The 11,688-nt window shown below is 42.6% G+C and overlaps 2 long non-coding RNA genes across 3 annotated transcripts in view; one reads left to right on the forward strand and one right to left on the reverse strand.

The window, feature by feature from the left end:
- Positions 1-4,555, reverse strand: part of LOC138804181 (uncharacterized) — a 9,449-nt gene extending 4,894 nt beyond the window's left edge. For both annotated transcript variants that reach the window (XR_011365197.1, XR_011365196.1), the window contains exons 1-2: positions 4,014-4,555; positions 1,514-1,678 (exon numbers count right to left, since the gene is read on the reverse strand). This is a non-coding gene — a long non-coding RNA (uncharacterized lncRNA). The remainder of the gene's footprint in view (positions 1-1,513; positions 1,679-4,013) is intronic.
- Positions 4,556-4,708: 153 nt separating this feature from the next.
- Positions 4,709-10,790, forward strand: LOC138804182 (uncharacterized). Its single transcript, XR_011365198.1, has 3 exons — positions 4,709-4,771; positions 10,070-10,452; positions 10,557-10,790. It is a non-coding gene; the product is annotated as an uncharacterized lncRNA (long non-coding RNA).
- Positions 10,791-11,688: the final 898 nt, after the last annotated feature.

The following is an 11,688-nucleotide window of genomic DNA, read 5'->3' on the forward strand; positions in this document are numbered from 1 at the left end:
AGAGCAAGGCCTGTGACACAGATCCCCACAGGGACAGCCATCTGAAAGCAGCCGTGACCCCCATTCCCCATGTCTGACACTCAGCTCTACTTAACCTTCTCAAGCATCACACTGGAAAACCTCTATGCCTGGAGCTGGGAGTGGGCCCCTCACCTGTCCATTCTTTCTTCTCCACCTCTGTGATTCCATCACAGCAATAGCCCCAGTGGAGTTGAGGCTGAGGCCCATCTGGATCTGATTACTGGTCTAAAAATTGCCTGACTTTTGGCTATAGAGCTAGAGGGCAGGTGCATGAATATTGGACAATTTAAAAAGAGAAAACAAGGGAGGGGGTAACAATGATCAATAAGAAATATACACATTACCTTACTTATGTAATTGCAACCCCTCTGACATAACCCTTACAATAAAATAAAATTATACTTTAAAAAAGTGAATATATAAACCCAGTAAGTCATCAGGCAAAGTGGAAATAAAAGGGTGAGACGGCATTCGAGATAAATCCTCATACCAAAAACCAGGTGAGAGCAAGACAAGATGATGAAAGGCAGCTGTGGCATCAGTCACTGGGAATATACAACAGAAGATTCTAGATGATACCAATGCTGTGAAATCTTTCCTTACTGCTTGAGCCATTCCTGCCTGACCTTTTGGGAGATAGTGGCTATGTGAGGAGGAAACCCTCCCCAGACTTCACAGGGATTCAAATACTGGGGATAGAGAGGTATTCCTGGTAGTAATTTATTAATCTCTCCCTATCTATCTTCTCCTTTCTTTATATAATTTCTTTCTACATTCCATTTAAAAGGCTTGCTGTAATTTAAATAAGCCCCCCCCCGAAAAAAAACTTTAAAGTTCAACCTGAATTAGTTGAAAGTACAATTCATTTTTTTTTCTTTTAAGCAGAGTTCTTTATGCCAACAGTGGAGATACTTGGACTCTGCCTTGGAAGACCTGATAGTGGTTTTATGCCTGCACCTGCTGTGGGGCTATCCTTGATAGCAATTCTGTCTACCTTGTGAATTCACCTAGTCAATGAAAGAGTGCATATTCACATGTCTTAGACAGCACAAGCACACAGAATATTGATGCTTTTGATCTTTCTCTCCTGCCTTTTCTCCCTCTTTGTTCTTTACTTGACTCTGCTGTCTGTTCTTAGTAATGATCAAATGAATTACACAGGTCAACACAGTTGACTTTAGTTGCGTCTAACAAGTGGTTGGCATATCTGCTCTACATCAAATGTTATAATTCTATGTGTACATCATGCTTTGTAACTTTGTAATGTGTGCACATCATGCTTTGTAACATCATAATTTGTAGCATGTCCACATTCACTATGTATTATTGGGGATTTTTGCTGTAACTAACTCTAGATAGTCCTCACATCAAGCTTTATCTTAGGACATTTATGTATAACAAAGCCCCCCCATCTTCAAGTAGTCACATCATTTTGTCAAGACAACTTAGCATGGATTTTCAAATATGTGAATGAATGAGGGTGGTGGCTTACTGGATAGTTGATTCCTTCATTCAGCATCATGCTATCTCCTTGGTATGGTGTTGAATTGCCATGGCTGATTCTGGGCAGGACAAAGGTGTGATTGGAATTTGTCTCTGTCCCTTCTAATTCCATGACTTTTCCATGTTAGGAACTAAGGCATTAGTGCTTCTTGCCCTTGAGAGAAGAAATAATGAATAGATACTTTTATACTAAAGACTTATACATAGTCTAATCATTTGTCCTTCCCAGGATTTAAATGTCTCAAAGACACCAATGCTCACCATCTCCACTCCATTGCTAGGCTCCTCTTTTGACATTTCTACCCATAAATCTTGGTGTTCCTCTAAGGTTCTGTTCTGGGCATGTGACTTGACACCTGTTGCCGTCTCCTTAAGTGAACAGCTCCCCTTCCAGAGAGCCAGAGATCCCCACATGCTGACTGCTCCATAAGTTAATTACCAGCTATGTTTCTCTTGTGAGCTCCACATCTATTGGAGAACACCCAGCGGACCACTGGGAAAGTCTACTGCCACTGCCAGTGGAGATTCCACCCACTGGCTGGAAAAATTCTATGTGTTTAGGCTTGAACCCATTTTCTTGGTCCCATCTTTAACTTCAATTCTGTATCTCTCCTCTTTGAATGTGGCACCACCCACTTGGCTGCTAGGCCAGACACCTAGAAAGTACCAGGCGACAGTGGCTCACACCTGTAATCCTAGTTACCCAGGAGGCTGAGATCTGAGGATCACAGTTCAAAGCCAGCCTGGGCAGGAAAGTCATGAGACTCTTATCTCCAATAAACCACCAGACAAAAGGAAGTGGTGCTGTGGCTCAAGTGGTAGAGCGCTAGCCTTGAGCTGAAAAGCTGAGGGACAGATCCCAGCCCCAGAGTTCAAGGCATGACCACCACCATCACCACCACCAACAACAAAGCACCTTGCTCAGCCTTCTGTTTTCTTTTCTACAATCAGTCATTGTGTCTTATCAAGTCTATATCTAAATATTAGTGTGCTTGTGCACCCAAGTGTGTGCTGGTATTGTATGTGTGTGTGTGTGTGTGTGTGTGTGTGTGTGTGCTTGCATGCCTGTCAGTGTGCTGGTATTGTGTGTACTTGTGTACGTGTGTGTGTACTTGTGTACACATGTGTGTGCTGGTATTGGGGCCTCTTGCTCAGACTTGTTTCATTTAAGGATGATGCTCTACCAATTCAGCCACAGCTCCACTTCTGACATTTTTCACTTCTTTTTGCTGGTTAATTGGACAGAAGAATCTCTCAGATTTGTTTGCCCTGGCTGGCTTGGACCTGCAATCCTCAGATATAAACCTTTTGATTAGCTAGGATTACAACTGCATAAACCACAGGTGCCTTACTTAGGTATCTTCTGAATTCTATTTGAATCTCTTCACTCCTGAATTCTGTTCCTATCTCTCCAAACTTACTGATAGCATCATCTACTTATGACCTCCAGTGAGAGGTGAACAAAAGAGGATTATGTACACTATTTACACCAGAAAGGGGTCTTGAGACTACCTTGTCCTGGGCTAGATAGCCATAACCCAGAGCAGCCTCGACCACCAAACCTCCAGGCCTCCATTAGGCAGTCCTGAACCCCCTACCTTTATTAGTTGGTCTGCAAACCACCAATGAGTCGGTCTGCAAATCTCCAAACCTCAGACCTCCAGAGCTCCAAAGGGGAAGGCTTTTCCCTTTCTTCCCTTCCTCCTCCACTGCAGGCCTCTCCACTCTCCACAGGCCTGCCCTGCTCTGCTCCGGGAGGCGCCTCTCCACAGGCCTCTCTAGAGGAAGGCCCCAAATGGCCTCTGAAGGCTTGCCCTGTCCCCCACAGGCCTGTCCTGCTCTGGCAGGCTTTCCCCTCCTACTGTCTCTCCCTCCACTCCTATTCCTCTCCTTCCTCCACACTGTTTTCTCCCCTAATTTTTCCAATTGCCATTCATGCTGCCTAAGTTTTCCAATTGCCATTCATGCTCCTCCTCCAAACTGCCCACTGTCCAATCACTTCCTGACAGGTCACCATGGGGGGCTTGACGCCCCATCCCACCAGTAGCAGGCCCCGCCCCCTTCGGCGGCAGGCCCCGCCCCTCCGGCGGCACCTCCTGTGGGGCCCTGACATCAGCCTCTTGAAGCCCTGCTCTGTCTGGTGGCCAGGTCTGTGGAGCAGTGAGGCTCGCCTCTGATGCCCCGCCCCCTCCATCAGGCCGGGCCACGGGGCCATGCTGACTATTGGGCCCTGCTGATTATTGGGCCCCAGGGGTTATTACAGTCTTGGTCCATTTCTGTCACTGTGACTGGGAATAGTGACTTCCTTAGCTTCATGGATCTAGAGTTCCATCTGCATCTGCAGAGGGCCTTTTGCTGGTAAGGGCTCTCTGTAAGGTCCCATGGTAGAGTAGAGCATCACATCATGAGACAGAGCAGGTATCCATTCATGCCACTGTGGTGGTCCCATCCTCATGATGACAATCCCAGTTACCTTCCAAAGGCCTCACCTCCATTAACATGTGACATGAAGGTTTGAGTTTCCAGTAGTGTGATCTGACGGGTGCACCAAATCACAGCAAGCTTCCCCTTCAACACTCCATTATCTCAGCTGAAATGTCACAGCATTCTTCTTAATCTTCTTGCTTTGTGTCCAAGCAATTCAAAACCTAGACAGTGATCTATGCCCCCTCCATTCCCACCCCAACTTTCTATTTCTTAAGACCCTTGTATTTTTGGAAGAATTTGCCAACTTATTCTTGATAGAAACTTCTTTCATTTCACTGGAGATATAAATTGTATTTCTTCAAAACTCTATTTTGTTTATTCAATTAACTCAGCTTCCTTCGGTGTCAGTTTTTCTGTTGAACTTGTTGTTTCTTTTGGCGATTCCAGATATTTTGTTCTTGATCATGGGCTAGACTTTGCACTTGGGACTCTCATCTGGATTGTTCCATGGAAGGAAGAAGGGGTAAAAAGTCTCCTAAGGTTTCTGCTGTGCAGTGTAGGAACACAGATACAGGCTGTATCACTAGGCTATGGTGATCGTTTCTTGAAGACTTTGCCAGGCATCAGGTGATATGGCTTTTCTCGCTGACCAACTGCTGTTGCCAGTGGTTACAGACACTCTTTCAAACAGAGCCCTGGCTGGGTGTGTGAGGTCACAGAATAGACCAGTCTCAGTGTTCTGACAGTCCCAGCACACCTTACTGACGCCTCCCCCATCCCTACCCCTCTGACTCCCAGTGTGGCTCAGATCTGCTGTGTGGTGAGTCCTCCACAGCCTATACTTTCTTTAATCCAGTCCTATTTGTTTCTAATCTTGGAACCTTTCCATTATCTGAATAGTGTGTAAAGAACAGAAAGGTATATTTTTATTGTTTTAATGGAGTTTAATATATCACCTTTTTTTTCTTCTGTGGGTAATGATCTTTGCCTATCTTATCTAAGAAGTCTTTACAGCACTCTTAAAATTTTTCTTCTAGTTTTTTTTGTTTAAAAATGATTTAAAAGCCTAGCTTTTTGTTTATGTCCATGAACTATTTTGAGGTAACTTGAGTGTTGGCTTTTCTTCCTTTGCATGAATAACTCATTTTCATGGAAATTTTTGTTGAAAAATTATCCCATTTGGATTACCTTGGTACCTTTGCTGAAAACAGGGGTGGTGGTGGTGATGGTGGTGGTGGTGGTGGTATGTGTAAGTAGACACCCATATATACATATATATATATATATATATATATATATATATACACATACACACACACATGATTGATTCATTTGGGAATACTAATTCTGTTTCATTGATCTGTATGTCTTTACTCCAACATTATACTTTCTTGCTTACTCTAGCTCTGGGTCACAGCTTGAATCTAGGCAAGATTATCAGAACTCGAAGGAAAAAGGGTAACAAAGTGCAGCCATGGAGCTCCCTAGACACTGATGAAAGTGAATTATACAACTTGTGGATGGAGATGGGAGGTAGGGACTGGGAGAGAGTGGGGGAACAGAAGATATGTACACATTAACTCATGTAATTGTAATCCCTCTGTAAATCACCTTTCAAACAACAAAGTAAATTATTAAAAAAACTTATCCATCCTTATTTTAATATGTTATTTATTGTAAACATACTGTACAGAGGAGTTAGTTACATGAGTAATGAGTACATTTCCTATCGGGCATTGTTACCTCCTCCTTTGTTTTCCCCCTACAATCCCTTCCCTCTCCTCTTTCCCAACTCCTCCCTCCCCCCACAAGTTGTAAAGTTTGTTTGCAACATAGTGTCTTGTACATCTTATTGTTACAAAATGCTATTTAAGCATTTTGTTTTTTCCCCTCCCTTCCCCAAATTAGAAAAGTGTATATACAAGATTCAGTGCACCAGAATCAAATACAGTGGAAACAGGGGTTATACCATGGGGAAAGAACATACAAAAGAAACAAAAAAAAAATCACATAATACATTATAAGTACATTAGAAACAATAGCAAGCAAGAAAAAAATGACTTATGTCCCTGTCTTAGGGTTCATTTCACTTAACATCATCTTATATGGTTATTGCAATAACTAGTTTATGTCTAGGACAAGCGAAAAAGGTCAGAAGCTATGTACATATGACCATCCTTATTTTAAAATATTGCTTTGGTTTTTCTGAATTGGTTGCACTTATAATTTTGAGAAGCAGATTTCCAACTTCTATCTAAGAGCCTTCTGGAGTTTTGTTGAAGATGCTGTTGACCCTACCTAGTGGCTTTCCACTTTATTAAGGAATGTGGGTATAAAGAATATGGGAAACATTTTGACAGTTCCCTTCTATTTTGCCTCCACAATGTATTATTAGCTGTGGGTAGGAAACAGTTTACTTCCACATAAGCATTGCAGTATTATTTTCTTTTTCTTTTTGAACTGATAACTTTTTTGATTTTTTTAAGAAAAGAGAACACATCTAAGGGTTCATTTTCCTAACATCACATTATCTGACCTTTTCTGCTTGACTCATACATATTCTAGATATATGTGTATTTTAATGTTTTTTTCTTTCATGCATGTGTTTCTAATGCATTTATAAGATTATCTCTTTGTTGCTTTGTATGTCCCTCCCCCACAGTATAACCCCTGCTTTCACTATATTTGATGTCAGTATAACTTGTGGAGGAGATGGGGAAAAACCAGTTGTTTAAGGATACAGGTGGACCTGTTGCAACAATGAGAAGTACAAGTTGTCATGTCCAAAACGAGCTTTACAACGTCGGTGTGGGGAGGGGGGGGAAAGGAGGGGGAAGGAGAAGGATTGGGATTGGGGGGGGAAGCTGGGAAGGGATGTGAAGGGTAAACAAAGGAGGAGGCTGCAATGCTTGGTAAGAAATGTACGCATTATCCTGCCCATGTAATTGTAACTCCTCTGTACAGTATGTTCACAAATTAAATTAAATTAAATTAAAAAAAAAAAGAAAAGAGAACACAGTATATGTACTCACATATTTACCCTTTCTGATAATTTCCCATACATTTCAATAATTCTTCTGGAACCATTTATTTTTATAAGTCTGAAGGACTTCTTTCAATATTTCTTATAGTATATGCTTGCTGACAATGAGTCTACTAAGCTTTTGTTTGTAGTATTGAGTCTAGATTTTGTTGTCTTGCTTTAAAGACCCTTGAGTTCTACTTTGGTAAGTGGGTAAGGTTCTTGCGGACTTGTATGACAAAGAAGCCTTAAACAAAGGCTTGTTTTGAAGCCTCTTTTTACTTTTTGTGTAGCGCAGCTTTTATACTAGAGCTTAGTTTAGTCCTACTAGCCAGTCATTCTTGAAGGTCCAAGTGTTTAGTGATCTCTCCCTATGTTTTGGTGGTGGGGCTTGAACTCTGGGCTTGGGCACTGTCCGTTTGCTCTTCAGCTCAAGGTGAGCACTCTACTGCTTGAGCCATAGCACCATTTCCACTTTTCTAGTGGTTTATTGGAGGTAAGAGTCTCACAGAGTTTCCTGCCTGGGCTGGCTTTGAACCATGATCCTCAGATCTCAGCCTCCTGAGCAGCTAGGATTACAGGTGTGAGCCACCGGCACCCGGCTCTCCCTATTCTTTGACTGGTCAGGCTGCACATTTCTAAGCTTTGTGTAGTTCTCTGCAGAGCTTCATGGATTCTCACCTTGTGTAAGCATACTTAATACTCAGCCCAAGGCAAGGGGGATCCCTTGCAAGTTCTTGAGTGTAAGTGCTTTCACCTTGTAACTCTCCTCCAGTCCTCTGCTCTGAACATTCTACTCTCTTCCTCCTCTCCCAACTCCAGATTCTGTGTCCCCAAGTCAATGAGACTGCTGACCCTCAGTGGCTCTGTTTCTATGGTCCTACACTCTGAAATATGGCTCTAGGCAGGAAGTCAGAAGCATCTTATGGCTTCCTCTATTATCTACTTTCTCTTCAGGGTATGGCACTAGGCTGGTTCTCATCCAATATCTGGAAGTATTTGTTTCCCTTATTGTGGCTATTTTTCTAGTTATGTGTGGCAGAAGAGATTTCCAGTACCAGCTACGTCGTCATGCTTGGAAGCAGAGATAGCTGCGACATATTCTAATGGAGGGGTCAAGGCTAAAGCAGTCTCCTTAGCATCTTTTCCAAAGACAGAAGCATCTGAGCCCTGTCCCCACAGCATAGTGATGGGCTGGACAGGGCACTGCAACACTTGAATTAGTTGTCATGTGTGAGCCCACAAATGCACACAATAACTCTTTGAATACTTTTGCTGTTTTAAGGTCCTTAGGACATTTACGGAAGCATCATTTCCAAATGACATTAGAGATAACTTGTCAATACTCTCTTATGAGTTTAGCTTCTGTTTTCTTTTCCTTTTGTTTATTTTATCTTATTTATATTTACTTTTTGTGGAGCTTGAAATCAAGGTCTTGAGGCCTTTTTACTCAGTGCTGGAGTTCTAACACTTGAGTCAGAGTCCCTTGTCTGGCTTTTTTGGTGGTTAATTGGAGATGAGTCAAACCTCACATACTTTCCTTCCCAGGTTAGCTTTGAGCCTCAATGCTCAGATCTCAGCCTCCTGATAGCTAGAATTGCAAGCATGAGCCAGCAGTGCCTGGCTGCTTTGTTTTTTGTGGGGTTTTTTTTGCCAGATTGTTTTGCTTTTTCTTTAAATTTTTCCCTCTTGGCTTCCAATATTTAATAATTTCATTGTCCTGTTTCTAAAAAGGTTTACAATATTTGGGTTTCACTTTGCTTACCTATCACTGACTTCTATTCATGGGTCCTTGAGCCTCAGCTCCCTCTCACTAGAGCTGGTCATAGGTAACAGAGACAGGTGGTCAGCACCATCCCATCTACCTACCAATGTTTCTCCTTCCTATGACCTTGTCTTGACCCTGCATCTGGTTCCTCATTCCTAGGGTTCAGCCCTCCAAGCACAGCTTCTGACTAAATGCAATCCAAGTCTTTCCAACATTCCTCCTTTCCTGCCTGGTGCTGTGCTGTCTTTGTTCTAGAGAGTGAGATGAATGTTATAGGGTGAGTGATAATGGCTAGTGACTTTCCATAGGAGAAGGAAGGTCAATGAACAAGCAGGAGAATGGCTCTCAGATGGACTTTAGGAGTCATTTTGGGGACTATTGTTTCCTGACATTTATTTCCTCTGTTATACCTGCATTATCTTGAGACCAACTGAACTCACAGAATTCACTAAAACCAGGAATCCTCTAGAAACAAATGGAGTATCTCTGTAAGTACTTGAAATCTTAAGATTGTTGTCCAAGGGGCTGGGAAGGTGGCTCAGTGGTAGAGTTCTTGCCTTGCATGCACAAGGCCCTGGGTTCAATTCCTCACACCTCATAAGCAGAAAATGCCACAAGTGGCACCATGGCTGATGTGGTAGAGCACTAGCCTTGAGCTGAAGAGCTGAGGGACAGCATCCAGGCCCAGAGTTCAGGCCTTATAACTGCCAAAAAAAAAAAAAAAGACTGTTTCCAAGAAGTGGTCAGTTCACCATTCTAAACACTTTGCCATTCTTGTTGGTGATGAGCTTGTTTCTGTCAACCAACAGATTTCAGATCCCCAGTTCTGCAGATAGAAATCCCAGATTGGGCGGAGGGGAATATTGAATGCCAGAGCCTGGATAACAATAAGAAGTGGCACTTAAGGGATCAAGTCTTCTATCAATGGCTGCAATTCTGGGCCTGGACACTGTCCCTGAGCTCTTTTTGCTCAAGGCTAATACTCTACAACTTGAGCCACAGCACCACACAGCACCATTACTGGCTTTTTCTGTGATTTAACTGGATAAGAGTCTCACCAACTTTCCTTCCCCAGGCTGGCTTTGCACTGTGATCCTCAGATCTCAGCCTCCTGAGTAGCCAGGATTAAAAGCACAACCCACTGGCTCCTGGCTTCATAAGGAATTTTGATCAAAAAGAAACTGATATGGAGACGAATTATTTGCATCAAAGCTTTGTAAAAATTATAGGTTTCCCTCAAATATATAATCAGTGGTATCTAATCAGAGTCTTTTTATCAAAATGTTTGACAATGAATCTTGTGCTAACTAAACATTTGCTTAATTTAGATGGTGGACTTCCATGGAACTGAAGCCAAGTCTCTGAAACAAAGCAAATTATAGCCAATGTATTTTTCTCTGGAATTCCCTCAGAGACATTTGTTTCCATTCTCTCTCGATATCAAAGGAAAGTGTGTCTAGAGGAGCTGCTTGGACCACAGAGAAACACTTACTGTCTGGAATTTTCTTTTGTTCTCACCGAGTCTCAGTGTACTATGGCTCTTTTCCATACCACGTAAAATATGACTTGCTCTACATAAAAAGCGATTAACACAAGAAGCCAAAATCATCACTACAAGCTACTTACATGTGGAATTCTAAAGGAGACAAAGTTGCTAATTCTATCCAAGTTTGAACATGAGCTCCACAGAGCCATTCAGTGCATATGTAAGGTAAAATCAGGTGTACACAAAGTACATAAGTGTTAAAATTGGGTGAAGGGAGCCACTCAATGAAGAGCCTTATTAATGGAAGCTGGTTCTCTTATTTTTCCCAGATTCCAGCATTGCTGTCTGTATGCTATTCAAAATATCTGAACCTCACTGATGCCAGGCCCTGTGGGTGTAAGACAGGAAACACAAAGTGGCTTTGGCTCAAGCACAAAAATGTGAACTGTAACACAGAATGTTCTGTGGAAAGACCTCCATTATATTTATACTGTTTTGGACTGGCTGTTGAGTCATGAGTGGTCCATCTCTCTGGAAATTTTGACCTATCAGTCTCCTTATGTGACAAAGTCCTACTTAACCAATTGAAGCAAAGACACAGATTTGTTGGAAAGATGATAGGACAAGCTCACAGAGGATTGGGAAAGTCATAGACATAAGAGAGTTTGGGGGCCCCCCCACACTTCCAGGACAGCCACTCTTCCGGTCCCCTCTTCTATCACCTCATTCTCTCCTTCCTTTCAGAAGCATGTGCTACATGATTCTGATACTGTGACTTCTCCTTGCTTAGCTCCAGCCATTTCAAGCCACATTGTTACTGATATAGGGAAGGAACTTAAATCAGCTGTTCACACCTCGGCAAATCAACAGAGGCTCGGGGAGAGCAAGTTGTTTAGGAGAGGGAAGAACCTGTGTAGAGTAGAAGGGGCTTCTTGGTAGAGGAAGGTAGAAAGTGAGCAAGGACATTCACGCAGGACACTGCTCACGGCACACAGAACAGCGGTGCTTCTCTCCTTCAACCTCCATAAACCAATGTTGGTAGCTCGCAGATTTGCTATGCTCTTTCATCATGTATATTCTTCATGTATATTCATGCATATTCTTCACCTAATAGTTATGTTAGTCAGCTTTCTATCACTATGACAAAATATGTGAGATAAATAACTTATAAAGAGGAAAGGTTTACTTTGGCTCTCACAGTTTCAGAAGTAGCAACCCATGGTTGCTTGGCTCCATTGTTGTTAGGCCTATGGAGAGGCAGAACATCATGATACGGACTACAGGGCAGAGGACATTGCTCACGGTGGAGGCCATGAATCAGAAAGAGAAGAAGAAGGGGTGGGAGTACTAATATCCCCTCCAAGGAGCCAAAGACCCGACTTCCTCCCACAATCCTTACCTTTTATTCTACCTCTTCTGATACCATGGGCTGGCAACTGAGCCTTTTTGCACACAAACCTT

Source organism: Dipodomys merriami, unplaced genomic scaffold (assembly GCF_024711535.1).
Source record: "Dipodomys merriami isolate MVZ:Mamm:240054 unplaced genomic scaffold, mDipMer1.0.p SCAF_36, whole genome shotgun sequence".
Lineage (NCBI taxonomy): Eukaryota > Metazoa > Chordata > Mammalia > Rodentia > Heteromyidae > Dipodomys > Dipodomys merriami.